The 19,164-nt window shown below is 36.8% G+C and overlaps 1 pseudogene; it reads right to left on the minus strand.

Annotated features, from left to right (window-relative positions):
• The window catches only part of LOC148123426 (sulfotransferase 2A1-like), a 42,003-nt pseudogene that overhangs the window by 6,287 nt on the left and 16,552 nt on the right, over nt 1–19,164 (minus strand).

Genomic DNA, 19,164 nt, shown 5'->3' on the forward strand with positions numbered 1-19,164 from the left:
AGAAAAAACTAAACCTAAAATCTCCTATCATAAAAACAATCAGGATACCTGGGATACTATAAGAAGATCAAATTTAATAATAGGTATAGAGGTAGAAAAAGAAAAAAACAAGGTTAATGACACAGAAAATATTTTCAATAAACTCAGAAGAAAATTTCTGTAACATAAAGGAGATTTCTCTCAAAGTAAAAACATCATAAAGAACACCAAATAGATTGAATTGGGAAATAAAGTACCCCAGAATATCATAACTATAAAAAATCTAAACACAGAATACAAATTATGAATGGATAAATGGGTAAGGGATGGAATGGGAGGAATAAGTGAGGAGTGGAAAGCGGAGAGGCTTTAAGGAGTAAATGTGGAGAGAGACAGCTAAAATTATGGGATATTTGAGCAAACATATGCAACCTAATAGAGTAGAAACTCTATCTATCTATCTATCTATCTATCTATCTATCTATCTATCTATCTATCTATCTATCTATCTATCTATCGGCAATCCAAGTAATATAACATAACAATGGGGGAATATAGTGTCCCAAATGACCATGTCTTCTCACCAACGAAGCTTCTAGTACTGAGATAGGGTTACATGTAATTGAGTAGGTGGACAAAGAAATCTCATGGGAGAACCCCTAAACAAAGTTGCATTCCACAAACTGACAGCAAGTCCCTATTGTTCAACACAATACCTTCATAACTCATTGAGTATTGAGATGCTGGGCTGGAGACTATTTAGTGAGTTTTCACCCCTACTTTACAACATCTTTGTTACAAGAAGGTACTCTGCACATTATCCAAAAGAAATATACATATTTGAAGCTAGTCACAAATCCTTTGATCTACAATGGTGTCCTACCTGCAAGATACGTTAGGGCACAAAGCTAATGTGAGTAACCAACAAATAACATGTCTTATGTAAGGCCCATGTGCTAAGATGGAACCCATACCTGATGCTGCTTTGGTGACCAGAGAATAGATAGCTGGGGGACCAAGGGTAAAGCAAAATAATACTGGTTTAAAAGTATCCATGACAAAATGACTTCTAATGATATTCTGCTATGCTCAGATTCATGCCTTGTTCAGACATTATCAGAATAGCTGTCTACTGAAACAGTTGAGAATAAATATAGAGATCGACAAGTAGACAATACACAGAGTGATATACTTTTGAAAAATCATCCCTACATGAGATGTCTCTACCAAATACCTCCCTTGAGATATTAGATAACTCTTCAGAAGAAGAAGAAGGAGAGAAGAAGAAGAAGAAGAAGAAGAAGAAGAAGAAGAAGAAGAAGAAGAAGAAGAAGAAGAAGAAGAAGAAGAAGAAGAAGAAGAAAGAGTATAAAAACAATAGAAGAGGAAGGACACCAAGAAAACAAGGCTGTCCACATCAACATGAGATAAGCTCATATGAACCCACAGACTAGAGCAGCATGAATATTGCCATACTAGTCTGCACCAATCCTCTGATTATATGTTGGGACTTCCAGTTTAGTGATTTTATGGGCTTCCTGAATGTGTGAACATCTGTGTCTCTGCTTGGGCCTTTTCTTGTGTTGTTTTCTTTCTGTTGGTTTGTCTTGTCCAACTCTGAGGTGACAATATTATTTCATCATATTGGATTTTATTTTGTTATATTTTTAAAATATGAACAAATGAATGAATGAATGAAAATCTAAGACTAGGGTAAAGGTTAATAGCTGAACTGTCATTTAAACCAGCTAGGAGAGGAAAAAATTAATTTTATTTAAAGTAAGGGCATTGGATTTATCAACAACTTCAAGAAAGTCTTCATGTTCAGGAGTAGTTGACCAACAGAGATTATATTGTATTTTGCTACTGATGAAATTTAAAAAAAAGTATGGGAAGACAATGAACCGTGGCAAAGAGCTTATACTAATTTTTGGGAGAAATTAATAGCAATTATCCCCAAAGTGACAGAATTAACCTTATAAAGAGAACTACTTGGATCTTTCCCTGAATTGTACATGACACACCAATAACTGGATCACATATATTTTATATTGATGCAAATAAATCAGGAAATACAGGTTACAAATGAGAAGAATTAAGTAAGATAGAACAAAGCCCTTATAATTCTGCTCAAAAGGCAGAGTCATATGCTATTCTCATGGTACTAAGGGATTTTGAAGAACCTCTTAATACTGATTTACAGTATGCAGAAAGAGTTGTCTTGCCTATTGAAACCAATGAACTTATACCATATGAAACAGAACTGAGTTCATTATTCATTCAGGCTCAAGACATAATCAGAAATAGGCTTTGTCTCATATACATAACACACATCTGATCCCATATGAGTCTGCCAGATCTTTTAGCACAAGGCAATGCAGAAATTGACTAATTATTGGTTGAAAGTGTGCTGAAGGCCTCAGAATTTCACAAGAAACATCATGTCAGTAGCAAAGGTTTAAAGAAAGTTTTCTATTACATGTCAACAATCTAAGGAGATTATAAAGAGATGCCCTACTTTCTCTTTCTATGACCAATTACCATTACCTGCAGGGAGTAACACAAAGGGAGTAAATCAAAGGAATGATATCTGGCAGATGGATGTGTTCCACTTTACAGAATTTGGAAAATTAAAATATGTACCCCAGACCATTGACACTTATTCAGGTTTCAATGGGCAACTGCCCTGAGCTCAGGAAAGGCTGCTTCAGTAATCACACATTTATTAGAAGTTATGGCTATCATGGGTATACCTGCACAAATAAAGACACACAATGACTCAGCATATGTCTCTAAGAAAATGAAGCAATTTTTTTCCTTATTATAATATAAAGTATATAACAGGTATGTCAAACAATCATACAGGTCAGGCAGTTTTAGAAAGATCAAAGTGAATGATGTGGGACTTCCCTCTGTATGTTATGATTACCATTAATAAATAAAGAAACTGCTTTGGATCTACAGCAGGGCAGAACTTAGCTAGTCATGGAAAACTAAACTGAATGCTAGGATAAAGAAGGACAGAGACATAGGGAAGGCATGTAGTCCTGTTAGAGAAAGATGGAACTTTAGTTGGTAAGCCACAGCCACGTGGAAATACACAGATTAATATAAATGGGTTGAATTAATATGCAAGAGTCAGCCACTAAGAAGCTAGAATGGGCCAAGCAGTGATTTAATTAATATGGTTTTTGTGGGATTATTTTGGTTCTGGGCAGTGAGGACAAACAAACAGCCTCCCTCCTACAAATTGGTGCACCAACATGGTGGACTAAATCCACTTAAAAACCTGAGAGAGCTTTAAAACGAATTCTCAACATAAAAGAACAGAATTTAGCAGTTTCTTGGTATCCACATTTTTTTTTCTTGATGGGCTTTCAGCAAGTAAGGTGCCATGGGGAAAAGCAAAATCTGTGTGAGTTCTTTAAAAAAAAACCAGCAACTTCCTGGTTTGCCAGCATGAATGTCTCTGGTTCTTTTTTGAGACTTGGTTATCGAGAATTTAAATGGGGATTTTGGATAGTGTACTGCAAGTTACTTGGTGGCAGCATGGGCCAACTGGTTATCAGAGTTGAGGGGGTGATGATGGCTCCTACCCTGCAGTCTCAGACACTAAGTGACTTCCACCCTTTTGGACTGTGCAGAGCAAGCCAGAAGTGCCATATATATCTTAGTAATGCTGCAGCTTAATTTTTTTTTAAATTAATTAATTAATTTTTATTATTAAAAATTTCCAGCACCTCGCCTCCTCCCACTTCCCTCCCCTCCTCTCCCCCCACTTCTTCTTTCCTTCCTTCTCAGGCCAAAAAGCAGTCAGGGTTCCCTACCCTATGGGAAGTCCAAGGTCCTTCTCGTTCCTCCCAGGTCCAGGAAGGTGAGCATCCAAACAGACAAGGCTCCCACAAAGCCAGTACATGCAGTAGAATCAAAGCCCAGCACCTTTGTCCTTGGCTTCTCAGTCAGCCTCCTCCATGAGCCACATTCAGAGAGTCTGGTTTGATCACATGCTCCATCAGTCCCATTCCAACTGGCCTTGGTAATCTCCCATTAGATCTGTCCCACCGTCTCAGTGGGTGAACACATTCCTCACGGTCCTGACTTCCTTGCTCATGTTCTCCCTCCTTCTGCTCCTCATTAGGACCTTGAGAGCTCAGTCCAGTGCTCCAATGTGGGTCTCTGACTCTATCTCCATCCATCACCAGATGAAGGTTCTATGGTAATATGCAAGATATTTATCAGTGTGGCTATAGGAGAAGGCCAGTTCAGGAACCCTTTTCTCTGCTGCTCAAGGAACAAGCTGGGGACATCTCCTTGGACACCTGGGAACCTCTCTAGAGTCAAGTCTCTTGCCAACCCTAAAATGGCTCCCTTAATTAAGATATATACCTTCCTGCTCCCACATCCACCCATCCTTCATCCCAACCATCCCATTCCCTCAAGCTCTCCCCATCCCTCTTCTCCCTTCTCTCCCCCCATCTCCCCTTATCCAACCTCACCCCACCCCCAAGCTCCCAATCCCTACCTGGCAATTTTGTCAACTTCCAATATCCAGGAGGATAACTATATGTTTTTCTTTAGGTTCACCTTCTTATTTAGCTTCTCTAGGATCATGAATTGTAGGCTCAATGTTCTTTATTTATGGCTAGAATCCACTTATGAGTAAGTACATACCATATTCCTCTTTTTAGGTCTGGGTTACCTCACTCAGTAAAGTGTTTTCTATTTCCATCCATTTGCATACAAAATTCAAGATGTCATTGCTTTTTTTTAACCACTGAGTAGAACTCTAAAGTATATATGTGCCACACCTTCTTTATCCATTCTTCTATTGAGGAGCACCTAGGTTGTTTCCAGGTTCTGGCTATTACAAATAGTGTACAGCTTAAGTTTTTAAGAAGCACTTAGCATTTTAAGATCTCCTGGACAGCAAAGAATTACTGATACACAATAGAACACATTCAGACATAAAAGACCTCTAAATGGGCCACAGTGTTGGATAAATGTATATAGGCTTGGGAGAGAGAAGAAAAAGAGTATTGAAAGTTATAAAAAGAAGTAAAGGTGTTTTTAAAAATAAAACATGTCTTTAAAGAGACAGTACAGACAGTCATAGATTAAAGGATAATGAAATAATATTAGAATATTATATATATATAATATATTATATATTATAATTAAGAGATAATAAAATAAATATTAAAAATAATAAAGTAAAAATAAACCACCTAAAGATGAAATATACTCAGAGAATCTGAATTATGTATATTATGTTTTCTTTGAATTTTTTGAATATGAATGAACTAAATACCGAGAGACATTTCATTGTACAGGTTGATAAGCTAAATCAGCATGTATATTATTAAGGTATCTTGACTTCAGAATTTGGGTCTAAGAATATGTTGCTTTGAAAAAGAGGTTCATATTTTGTTTCTATAGAGGATTCATTCCAGGCTAATGTGGTTCAATTCACCAAGACCCCCTCCAAGGTTGCCTTAAATACCCCTCAAAAAATTACTTCACCCAATAAACAGCAGGAAGAAGTTTAGACAGAACTATGCCCATTTTCCCAACATTATCTATAAATGTTTCTTTACATTTAAAAGGCAATATATTATAGGGATTTTCATTGGTATGGATCTTGGTTTGCTGATACAAATTTAAGATCAATTTTATTATATGGTGTATATATATTTCTCATCTTGATTAAGGTATTGTGTTTGTCCAGCTCATTTAAAAATGTAATGTATAATTAAGAAATATAGGCTAATAGATATTCATCTATAGTAGATAAACTTGAAGTCATGTTAGTTATACTTTCTAGATGTACAGAGATGTATTTCAGATAGATATGTATTCTTCAAACATTTCAAAGACAACAGAATATGGCATTTAAAATGTTTTAAGAATGTAGGACATTAAGAACGTAAGAGTCAGCCAATAAGAAGCTGGAGCTAATGGGCCAAGCAGTGGTTTAATTAATATTGTTTCTGTGTAATTATTTCATTTCTGGGTAGCTGGGACAAGCAAGCAGCCTTCCTTCTACAATCGAACTACAAAGGTTATGCTAAACAAACAGAAAAGGGTGGAAAATACCCCAAGAAACACATTCCCTAATGCTTTATTAACCTTGAGTTTTCTTAACACTAGTGAGAAATGAATAACAGCAGCAGAGAGACATCGGATAATAGAAAAAACTTCTGAATTAAATCAGCTGGTATATTTCAAGGATGTACTGACCTCACAATGGAAACCAGGGGAGGTGATACGTTGGGGAAGTGGTTTTGCACTTGTTTCCACAGGAGAGGAAAAGCTATGGATACCATCAAAATTGATAAAGATTTGATTTGAAAAAGAGAAACCTCTTGAGAAAGAGAAATGACAGCTCATTCACAGAGGTGACAATCATAAGGAAGCTTCATAAGGATTGAGGCAGAGTTCTGTTCTTGTCTTTACAGGAAAATACTCATCTTCGTAGAATCAAGAGACCTTGGACATCTGAATGCCTAAAGATGAAAAGATAGCTATGCAGAAAGAAATCTCTAAGCAAAGAGAAATCTGAATTATCATTTGCATGGTAAAATTTGATTATCTGGACATGTATATATCTCTAATTAAAAATAAGAGCTGGCCTTGGAGTAGAACAATCACTATCCATCTAGAAATACAAGCATGTTGCTAAAAGATCAAAATTTGCAAAAATTTTGCAAATTTCATGTTGCAAAAAATCAGAATTTTTGTCCCATGTCAGGAGCCATCTGGTATGGGACAGAAAGAACATGGATTTGAAGGAATATTTTACTCTTCTTCATGCCCATTTTATCTGTATTGTATCTTTCATTGAATATATGTCTATATGAATAATGTTTAAGTTTTCAACAATGAGCCGTAGATTTTCCTGTAGTAATCTTTGAAACTTCCTGGTATAAGATGGTGTCCACAACAATGACTCCACCTGGTTAATTATGACCTCATGATGCTGATAGTGCTACTATGAGACAGATTTTTGGGGAACGGCTGCGGAAATGGTGAGCCTTCTTACAACATTTTGGTCAGAACTCTAAATAAGAACTTAAAAAAAAAACCCTATCGACTACTCAGAGACCATTTGCAATTATACAAAATAGTAATCTTGAAACTTAAACTGTCATTTTACTCTTACACGATCCCATAGAAAGAATATCATTCCCATCACAGCTGTAAGCAATTCTAGAAGATGACATCTCCTCTCCCAACAAAGTTTGTCCTTAGGTTAGGGACACCATTTTTGGGAAGATTATTACTTATATAGGGTTCGAGTTGGGATGAAACTAACACTAATAATAATAAAAGTGAGTAATAGAGTGAATACTTGTGAACTATTATTTATGGACAATTTACATTTGTATAGATTTTTTATATTGATATAATTTCAAATTCTATTTGTTATATTGAATATGCTCTGATTTCTGCTTACCTGTATATTTAGCTGTATATTTGTATACATATGCAAAGTTATTTTGTCTGATTGTATACATGCAAGTTTCTACCTCTGTTTAAGACATTCTGTGTATTGATACAATTTTAGAATATATTTATCATATTGCACTATATATTTATACCTGTGATCAAGATATTTATACATTGTTTACATTTTGAGGTCATTGTACTCATTTGTTGCACAGTTGTTTAAAGATTGTTTAATATTCTAATATGAAGTCTTAGTCTTTAGGTTATGCAGGTATCAAATATTATAGGTCAGTAGTCATCCATGTTTGTCATACTTATAGTTAAACTAATCAGGTTCTTCAGATACATAGAGATGTATTGTATCTATCAACATAGATAGGTGATATTTAACCACTTCAAAGATCTGTAGAACATGCCATTTAAATAATTTAGGATTTTCACAGTGTGAGACATGATGGCTCTTGGCAGCATTGATCTATTCCAGAGAGAGTATTGAGCACCAAAGACACTCCACTTGGAGTTTGTTTTCTTCTTGGCACAACTGGGTTTTTGCCCATGCCTTGACCACTGACAAAGTGCACAATGTCCAGACTTGACCCAACAGGATACAAGAAAAAAGACTGCCAATCCTTGCCAAGACAGGGTAAGACAGGTCTGAAAATTTTCCTGCCTCTGAAAATGGTCTTTCAGTTACTCTAGGCCTTAGCCTAGAGTAGTTGATTGCTTCAGCATTGCAAATGAGACTTTGAGTGATTGTTTAGGCAGCTGGTTGTCTCCATCATCTACTGTACATTTTGGAAGCTGCTTGATTGTACTTCCTGCCTATTCAAGTAATATTATCTCCCTTCTCCAGTCTCCAATGGGGTTGACACACACTCAGACACACCAGATCATAATAAAAAAATATTTTTAAAGGAAAAAATATCACAGTATTAAGGCAAGATGGGGGACTTGGGACAATTTAATAAGAACAAAGTTAGCATAATAAGAAGGCAGGAGTGGGAATTACAAGATATCTGCCATTCTATGAAAAAATGAAATGCAAGCTTCATAGGTATAGAAAACGTTTTCATACTATATCCCATAGATAAGAAAAGAGATGTTGTGTTTAGTAGCTTTTAATGTTAACACAACAATATCATTATAGGAGCCTTTTAGACCAAAGAGGAAAAATAGTTCTATTTATAACACTTCAACAAGTATAAGTTAGCTTCAGCCATCTATTTGATACAACTTGGAATTATCTGAGAAATTCCCAGTTAAGATATTGTCCCTATCCAATTGGCATGTGGCCACATGCTTGAATTATAGTTTTGATTAATGATTGGTATGGTATGACACACAGCACAGGTGGCTGGGACTGGACTGTATGAGAAAACTAATTGAGCATGAGACACTGAAGAAGTTATCAAGCAGATTAGTAAAATGGTTTCTGCTTTATTTCCTTCTGAAGATACTGCTCTGACTTTGTCCATAGACAGATTGAGACCTGAAAGTACAAGCCAGATAAACACTTTTTCCCCTACATTGCTTCTGACAAGAATGTTTTTATCACAGAGATCATAAAGCAAAGTAGAAAAACAGTCAAACAAGAAATAAAATGAAAACAGCTTGAGCACCTTGGCATTATCATCAAAATGACAGGAATTAGCAGACATCTTCCATTAGTTACTGAATAGTAGTGTCAATTTCTAATGAAGTATCACAGACAAAGAGATTGGAAAAAAATTAGAAAGTATATATGTGTTATACTTCATCAGAAAAACACATGGAACCTTACAATGAAATGATGAATAAAGTTGTTCCAGGCAAACGGAGCTAGAAAACAAGTGAGTGTTGCTAATCTAATCTGAGAAAATAGACTTGAAACAAAATCTAGTGAGAAATAATAAATAACACTTCGTATTGATTAAAGGAAGACTTCAAGGAGAGAACTATACAATTTCAAACACATGTGCACACAGAAAACACTACATGAAAGGCCACAGGCTACCATCTGTGTCATTGTAGTTTCACTTTCAACAATTAACCCATCTTCTCAATAGAAAGTATATAGAATTAAATGACATCACAGATAAAATGGCCCTAAAGAACAGCTACAGAATACTGTATCCAAACACTGTAGAATATACAGCAGCTCGCGGAACATTCTCTAAAAAGTATCTTCACAAATATGGGGAGAGTGAAAAAATTCTTTATATTCTACCTGACAGGAATAAAATGACTATACATAAACAACATGATAAAATCTAGAAGGTAAATGAACTCATGGGCATTAGCTAACTCACAACATGATTGTGAATGTGTCTTTGAAGAAATTAAGAGTAAAAAGGTTCTTACAATAAAATGAAAATTAAAACCCAACATACTTTAATCTGTGAATTGCAATGTAAGCAGACCTAAGAGAGATGTTTAAATGTCAATATACCTACATTAAGAAATCAGTGAGATGTCTAATAAATTAATGATTCACCTTAGGGCTCTCGGGAAAAAGAACAAGTCAAATGCAAAATCAGTAGCTGTAAAGTAAGCACAGACATTAATGAAATAAATAATTTGAAAACAGCCCAACAGCAAAACAAACCAGAGAGTCAATGAAACAAGTGTGATTCTTTGAAAATGTAAACAATATTGAAAAACTTTAGATAAACTAAAAAAAGGGAAGAACAGTTACCAGAACTAATACAATAAGACATGAAAATGGAGTCATCATTACAATCACCCGTGAATTTCAGAAAATTATTAGTTTACCTTAAGACATTACACCAAACTGTAAAAATCTAAAACATATGGATGAATTTCAATATATATAAAAATACTAAAATTAAAATAAGATGACATTTAAAAAGTAAACAGGTAAGGGTGGGGAGAAGCTCAGCATTTAAAAGCATTCACTGTTCTACAGGACTAGGATTATATTTTCGGTATCTACATGATAGTTGCCAATGTACTCTTTCAGCCTCTGTGGGCATCAGACACATATACAGCAAAGACAAATACATGCAAGCAAAAACACTTCTACACAGAAAATAAAACCTAAATTTAATCAGGCCTGGCCCTGGCCATTGCCTGCTACCTGTGGATTAGGAGAAGGCACAGCAAAGACCAGGACTGAACAACTCCACTACCACTGAGGTCCAGATCCAGGGCCTTGAGTGGTTTACATCAACATATACACTATCAGTAAGCTTCTTGAGAAGGTGGAAAGGACAATCCCTGTGGAACCATAGCCACAGGGTCAACATGAGTCTAAGCAATAATAGAATATCCAAGATATCCAATAATATCCTCATACAAGTCTAGATGAGGGTCCAGTATTGATGGTGTAGCAGAAGCCAGAGACCCTGATTCCGAGCACAGCTCATTGCAATGAATATTTGTAAGTAATGCTGTTTAGGCCAAAGGGTATATTTCATGACATATCTTATGCTATGGAAAGGTGAGAATGATGGAGTAGCAAAGTAGTGCAAGTATGCTGGAACTGGAGACATGGCAGTTGTGATGGGTATGAGGGAATACTGGCATTGATGGAGGAGCAGGTCATTGTCCAGAGGGATGGATGAAATAGTTTGATTTTTTTGTTTGTTTTCCTTTGTTTTAAAAATAAGTCTATTTATCTTTCTTTTACATTGCAGCCTCAGTTTTTCCTCACTCATATCCTCCCATCCCTCACCCTCACACCTCCTCTAGTATCATCTGAAGCATTCCTTCTCCATTTCTGTTTAGGAAAGGGAGGGTATCCCATGAATATCAACAAAACATTGCATATCAAGTTGTAGTAGACTATGCATCTCCCCATGTATTAAAGATGGATAAGGTGACCCAGTACAAGGAGCAGGGTCCCCAAAACCAGTAAAAGAGTCAAAGACATTCCATAAGAAGTTATCAGTTTTCAGTTCCATAAGAGAGCCAATCTACAAAACTGTAACATATATGAAGAGGGTCTATGTCAATTCCCTGTAGGCACCCTGGTTTCCAGTTCTATGTCTGTGAGCCCCTATGAGACCAGGTTGATTCTGTGAGTTTTCTTCTGGTGTCCTTAACCCTTCTGGCACCTATAATCCTTTCTCATCGTTTTCTGCAGGATTCCCTGAACTCCACCTAATGTTTGGCTATGGGTCTGCATCTGTTCCCATCTGTTACTTGATGATGACACTCTGATTACTGTTGGGCTACGAACCAGTCTGGTCACAGGAGATGGTCAGTTCAGGCTACATATCTGACATTGTTATGAGCCTAAGCTGAAATCTTCCTTGTAGATTCTTTGGAGTTTCTCTTGTGCAAGGTTTTTACCAGGCCCAGAAATACCCTACCTTTTCAGTACTCTCGCCCATTGTTCATAGCAGCATTTTTCATAATGGCCAGAACCTGAAAACAACCTAAGTGCCCCTCAACCAAAGACTGGATAGAGAACATTTGGTCCATTTACTTAATGGAATGTTATTGACATATTAAAAACAATGGCATCAGAAAATTTGAAAGCAAATGGATGGAACAAAAATATCATCCTGAGTGAGGTAACCCAGACTCAGAAAGGCAAATTTTGGTTGTTTGTACTCATAAGTGAATATTATCTGTAAAATAAAGGATAACCATGCTACAATCGACAGTCCCAGAGAGGCAAGGTAGCAAGGATTGCAAAAAGGGTTATGTCCCTAAAATGGGGAAAATACAAGAAATCTCTTGAGTTGACTGGTGCTGGCAGGAGTGGGAACATGACGAATTTTACTGGGAGAATATATGGAATGGCAGAGTTTTTGAAATACATTTTGATGGGGGGTATTTTAGGGTTAGATAGAAACCTACTGCTAGGGAAACTCGTGTGTTTCTACAAGGATGTTCAAAGCAAGGACTGGCTATAGTGGATAGATAGCCTGAACTGGCCATTTCTTGCAATCAGGATGAGAACAGCCCACCCTGTCATCATCCAATGATGGATGGAAACAGATGCAGAGACCTACAGCAAAGCACTGGGCTTAACTGTGGGAATCCAGCTGAAGAAAGAGAGATGGATTAGATGAGCCAGGTGGTTCAAGATTATCACAAGAAAATCCACAGAAATGACTTACATGGGCTTATAGGAGGCTTATGGGCTGACAGAGAGACTGCATGGAACTGACTTAAGGCCTCTCTTATGTTTGACACTATGTAGCTTGATTTACTTGGATTCCTAGTTACAGAAGTTGGACCTGTCCCTATTGCTTTGGGTGACATTTAGAAACCTAATCCTCATAGTGGGTTGCCTTGCCCAGTCTTAATATAAGGTGAGGAGTTTAGTCCTACCTCAACTTGATATGTCATTCTATATTGACACTCTGCTGAGGCCTGTCACTTTCTGAACAGAGGAGAAGTATATTAGAAGGTAGAGTAAGGAGATAGGTAGGATAAGTGAATAGATGAGAAGAGAGAGGGGAAACTGAAGTTATGATAATTGATAAATGAGCCAATTGAAAAGGAATTTATATCCTCTCAAATCCCACACTCAATGATGTATTACTTCCTGGAAGTTTGTGCCTCATAAATTTGAAATGCCATCCACTGGAAAACACGTGTTCAAATGTATATGTGGGTCATTTCTAATTCCTTCACCACATAAGATAATACCTGCCTTAGTACTGGAAAGACCAGACTCTTTAAATGATGATGTTTCATGGGACAAGCTGTGTTTGTGCTCTGTTATGCAGTGGTGTGTGAGAAGAGGAAGTCTACACCATCAGGTTTAAGATGGTGATGAGTCTAGGAGCCACAGATCATTTGTGTTTTGAGGGACAAGATGGTGTCAGCTGAAGATTACAGAATATACTAAAGGCTGGGATGTAGTCCAGTTAGATAACATGTGTGGCTTTGTGGTTTTGAGCCCCAGTATTAAATAAACAGAATATGGTAGTAGGTTCTTGTTGTCCTAAAACACAAGAGGTGGATGCAGGAGGAGCTGATCTTCTAGGCCACCCATGACTATTTGAGAGTTCAGGACTAGCCAAACTATATCTCATCTTGTCTTTAAAAATGGTTTTGAGCATCTAGCAACTCCTATATTTAATAGGACACTCACCATTTCCTTTGAGGAACCATTCAAAATAAGTTTTCAGGGATTCTAGATTCTTAATAAGGTTTGTCTTATCCAAGAAAAAATAACCAGACACAAGAACATCTCTGGAATTTCTGATGACATAGATCATCTAAAATAGAAAAAAAAACATGAATGAAGGTCAATATAGTCATTCTTCACCTTTTATCTGGTACAATTTATATGAAATGGCAATCAAATATCCATAAAGTTTCTAAAAACATTGATGAATTTTATTTGGAAAAACCATACTTAAGTACAATATAATCAGGATCCTCTTTCATACTTTAATTTGATTTACAACTATGTAACAGCAAAATGACTGAGGTCACTAATACTGTAAAAAATAAAAACAATCATAAAAATCCACACTGATTCTCTAGTTGTAAAAAAAAAACACAGTATCCCACAGTGTAAAAGATCATCCATCTGCTGTGAAAGAACATCTTAACTCCAGAAAATATTGAGTACTGTGCTCAATCAATCTGTGATATGACACACGTTTTGGTTTCTGTAACTAAAACTACCAAATATAACCCTCAAAACAATCATGGTGCACAGCTTAAAGCCAATGTGCCATTATAAAATGATGAAAACAAAGACCTACAGGAAACTAAGAAATGAAGAGAGTCGGAAAAGCAATTTCCTTTGGGAAAAACATAACCATTGGTCTCATAATGCTGAATTCTCATCCCAGAAAACATGCAGACAAGGAACATTGTAGAGACAGAACTGATTGTACTTAAGTATTTATAAATATGTAGATATGTATAAATATACATAAATAACAACAATCAATTGAAAAAGCAACCATAAATTTGAAAGAGAAAAAGGAGGGTTATATGAATGAGTGTGGAGGAAGAAGATGGGGGAGTGAGGTATATAATTAAACTGTAATATCAAAAATAAAAGAAATAAATTAAAAATAAATAATTTTCATAAAAGGATACTTATATTTTAACCAATGTCTTTGTGACATTATTCTAGAATTTATCTCTTTATGCCTCAATTTCTCCAGCCAAGAATTTGCCAAATTTAGATAAGATACAAACACATATTTTTTGAATGGTCACAACTTAATTGTGATATTTGTAAGAGATAATTTTTCTAAGAGTGTTTTCATAGCTTAAACATAAAATAATATTAGGTTTTGTGGGTGAGGGACTTCCAGTAAACATTCTTACTAACAAGAAGGCATAATAGTTCAGAGCCTGAATTTTTCTGATCTTTTATGTAGTTCCTTTATCAGGAACATGGGTGATTCTTGTTGTTATTGATTTCAATGGACAACTAGACCCAGCAAAATGCTGCTTCACCTATTACGTAGTCTGTGTTGGGTGATTCACTAACTGTGCATGGGGTATATATAGAAGAAGATTAGCTAATAAATTAGTTAATTAATTAATTACTTTGGTGACAGCAAAACAGTAATATCTATTGTACACTATAATTTTAACTCTATTTGACCTGTATATGTAGTTCCTTGATGCTCTAATGTGTTGTTCTACTTTCTGCCATATACCTGCCAGGATCACTGTGTGGTGAGTGACATCATGGTACTTTGATTTAGTCTGAGGAAGGAACACATCAATATCACCTAGTGCATGCGAATCCCAGCTTTTCTACCTCAACCTACAAAATCAGAGACCATTTAAACAAGAGTTCCAGGGTCTGTCAGGGCAGAATAATCATTTGACCAAGGATTTCTCAATCACTGGATACTGACATTGGCCTTGGAACTGAAGGGAACTTGGGGAAAAGATGGAAGGGAAGATGAGAGCTGATGAGGCGTGGTCCCTCCTGACTGATTAAAATTTGATGTCCTTCTTTATACTCTATCCAGGGAGAGCATTCCCAGATGGGCGCATGCTACATCCACGGCTGTCTCACCAGTGTAGCAGAAATGCTGACTGGATGGGCAAATATTGCCGGTAGGAGTGGGATTTGTGCTTCTAGGAGCTGTGTGTTCCAGTCGGTCCCTTGGCAATCAGTTGTGGTGTAATGCTACCTGAGTCGCCATTAGTACTGACTCGACCTGGCTGTCCTTGGAGCCATATGTCTGTCTTTTCCCCTTGTCTGTGTGTTCTTTGTGATTTTTGCATATTGCTAACAGATCAGACTATTCCAGGCAGTTGCGGATACAAACAAGACTGCTAAGGACATTTTTGAATTCTGCTCCGCTATTAATTAAAGCCTTAAAAAAGTAGCCAGTTCTGGGAATTGCCAGAATCATCATTAGGACAATTCCTTGATGTGGAACAAAAGGAGTTAATTTTACTAGGAAAAACCTTAGAAGCTTTAGGCATTTGCCTGAGAAATATGAACAGCTGTAAATAGAAGGCCTATGAAACCTTTCTTATGGGAAGAAAAAGACCTAGCCTAAGCTGACAATATCTGAGCCTGAGAATTGAGAAGGGAGGAGAGTTGAAGTTAGTAATATAAAGTAAACTTTAGAGAGATTCAAGACTATGTATTAGAATTTTCCTAGCAGAAAGCTTTCCCAGGGAGATAGTAGCCTTTTTCTTTCTCACCCAGGCACTTAGCTCAAACCAACCAGCCAACTGCAAGCTGATAAAGATGGTCTAGCTCAAGGGCAGTGATCTCTTTGAAGGCAAGAGGAGAGAGTTTGTTTTGTAAAGTGTGAGAGAGCAGAAGTCCTTGTGCCCAAGTCAAAGCATCTTCAAAGATTCTTTTTGTAAACTGTTTCATGCTGTCCTTTTCTGTTTTATGATTTGATGATGTATGCCTTTGCCAAGTTCTTTGATTGTAAAAAGAAATATATAATCCTGCACTGAAGTAAGTAAATCACAACAGCATATCTCAACATTGAGAGTGTCTGTGTGCCACTTTCCTCGCTGTATCCTGATTTCTCCTGTGCCTTCGCCCTGATTCCCTTACGGTCTGAGTGGCTCCCCTGAGCCGGTCCGTAGCAGACGCAGATTGAATCCACTTGGGATTCCCCTTGGTCTGAATCAAGCAGACAATCTCAATCAGCCAGTTAGTTCCTGAACAAGAAGAAAAATTGATGGTCAGTAATTTCAACATTATTTGTTAAAAAGCGTCAAGAAGAATATGCACTATTTACAGTACATCTGTTTCCAAGTACACAGACCTGTGGTGTTCACATTGTCTACATGGTGTTAGCACAAAGTATATTGATCTAGCACATCCCCAATGCTTCACTTGAAAAAACTGAGATTATACTCAGTATCCTTCACCTGCCTCCTGAATCTTCCCAGCAGTCCTGAGTCATCATCAGTCTACATTCTGGTGCAGTGAATTTGAATATCCCAGATAATTTACAGGGATGAAGTTATAAAATCTGTTCTAGTTAACTAGTAAAAATTCTGGACGAACTCCCTTCTTTTAATACAATGCACTTGAGATGCATCCACCTGCAGTGTGTCTATGAGTACTGCTTGTCCTTAAGGTAAATAAATGCCCTCTTGTCTATTTAACACACTCACTCTATCCATGTTTGCATGCTCATTTGTCAGTGGATATTTATCAACCTTTCTTCCCTAGGCTATTGTCTGAATCTTTATTCTGAATTACACTGTCCTTCATTTTCCAAGTTATTGCACATTCCTTGTCAGCCACCTATTACTTTCCTAATGGTCAATGCTTCTTTTACCCAGCAAACATTCCTTCCTCAAAAGTCATGATGCCTCTTTTTTGGTTCCTTGAGTTTGAGACTCTTTCTGCAACCTGTACCTTGGTAATTTTCTACATGACATTTTACTCTCTGCCACATATTCCTATATCCATGTCTTTTTCCTCTTGATGTTATTTCTTTTGTTTATTCTCATCATTCTCCCTCTTTCACTCATTCTTCCACACAGAGACACAACAATGCCAGAGTCTGCCTTAGGATCCATTGACTTTGCTCTCTCTTTTTTCTTTCTTTTTTCAAAAAAATATTAGACTTTTTTTTTTTAAAAAATACCAACCTGAATTCCTACTCCCTCCCCTCCTACCGTTACCTCCACACACCCTCCCAACCCACCCCCAATTAATCCTAAGAGAGGATAAGGCAACATTGCTCTCTTGCCTTAATTGATTTTCGACCACACATAACAGGCTAGAAGTCTTTCTCTGAGTGTAAATGTGCTGACACACAGCTCTCCTTACCCACAAAGCATTTTTAACATCTGATATATAGAACACTCCACTCATTGCCTAAATTAATGAGGATCAAAATCCCAACATTCCTTATACAGTTCAAGATCATTCTTACAAATCGTTCTTACCGGATTTAGAGTAAGTCAGTATGACTGTGTCTTCACCTCTAACCACAAACTTATCACTGATTTTTTTCAAGTATTTCTTTTTCAATCCCTAATGCAGGGAAAGGTATTCCTTCAAGCCAAAGGTAGTCTGACAAGGCAAAGAGCTCTTTGTGGGTACTGTTATGATTCCACTTTTAGCAACCTGTACAGCTTCCAGCTAATCTTGAGAGATAACATTTATAGTACAGCGAAAAGAAATCATTAACAGTTCATTACAAAACTAACTACTGAGATGAAGAAAGAGATATTGTAACAATCTGTCAAAGGTTGTTGTATTAAGCAATTGTAAACTCATACAGAGATCACTATTTGGCATTTCTGAGCCTGAGTTCATGACTCCAAACTAGAAACTTAATAATAAGTGCTAGGTCGTAGAAATGGGACTTATGGCATGCTTTCTAATTCAATTTAGCTTTCAGGGTGGTTTCAAATGTGTGAAAAAAATTATAGAGATCATACAAAATGTTGCAACATGCAATTTCTTTTTTAAATAGTGGTTATCTTTTCAGAAACTCATATTTCCTTAGCTACATATATGACTCCAAACCCCCTCCCTCTCCCCATCCAACCATCACTTTATTTCCCTATTTATATGTTCTTTAATTTACATTGATACAAGCATATAATCACAAGTTCTTATAACATACTGAGTCCATTTAGTTCTGTTTGTGTGTGAATGTATTCTGAGTTGAGCACTTGGAAAGTTTTTACAAAGGTTCCAGGAAACAGTAAAAGTAGCATAGTGTGTACAACTAAGAACAAAAGCTCCTTCTGCAAAAATATTTTGATTCTCGAATGTACTCTAGCCTGGAGAAACATGTGGAAATTGTATGAAAGTTTGAGTGATGGAGTACCAAACCCTGGTCTGTCTCTAGTCCCTCTCTCCTGCTTCTGGAATAGATATCCTTCATAAGTCATCTGAACATTTATAATGTCCCACCATGTACATATCTACTGTGTTTGAGGCAGCTTGGGACAGTTGGGGATGGTGAACAAATGTGCATCTGAGGCTGTAGTAGATTTCTTCTTCAATGGGGTAACAAAATGGATCCACATTAATGTCTCAATAGAGTATTAGGGACCTAGATATCAGAGATACAAGTAAAACCCCGAGATTTTCTAGCTGAAGCTTCCCTAGCCTTTTGGGTCAAGTCCTATTCATCTTTCCTTCCTACCTATTTCTTAGCATCAAGAGCTCCAGACCCCCCCCTCTCACTCATGTGTGTGTGTGTGTGTGTGTGTGTGTGTGTGTGTGTGTGTGTGTGTGTATGTGTGTGTAGGTATTGATATAAACATGCTTTTTTCCATTCAGCATCTTCATCTTATGGCAAAATCTGGGGCACTCAGGTCTTCCACTGTCTTTTTGTTTGTTTGTTTGTTTTG

The sequence above is a fragment of the Myodes glareolus genome, chromosome 1, assembly GCF_982192425.1.
Source record: "Myodes glareolus chromosome 1, mMyoGla1.1, whole genome shotgun sequence".
Classification (NCBI taxonomy): domain Eukaryota; kingdom Metazoa; phylum Chordata; class Mammalia; order Rodentia; family Cricetidae; genus Myodes; species Myodes glareolus.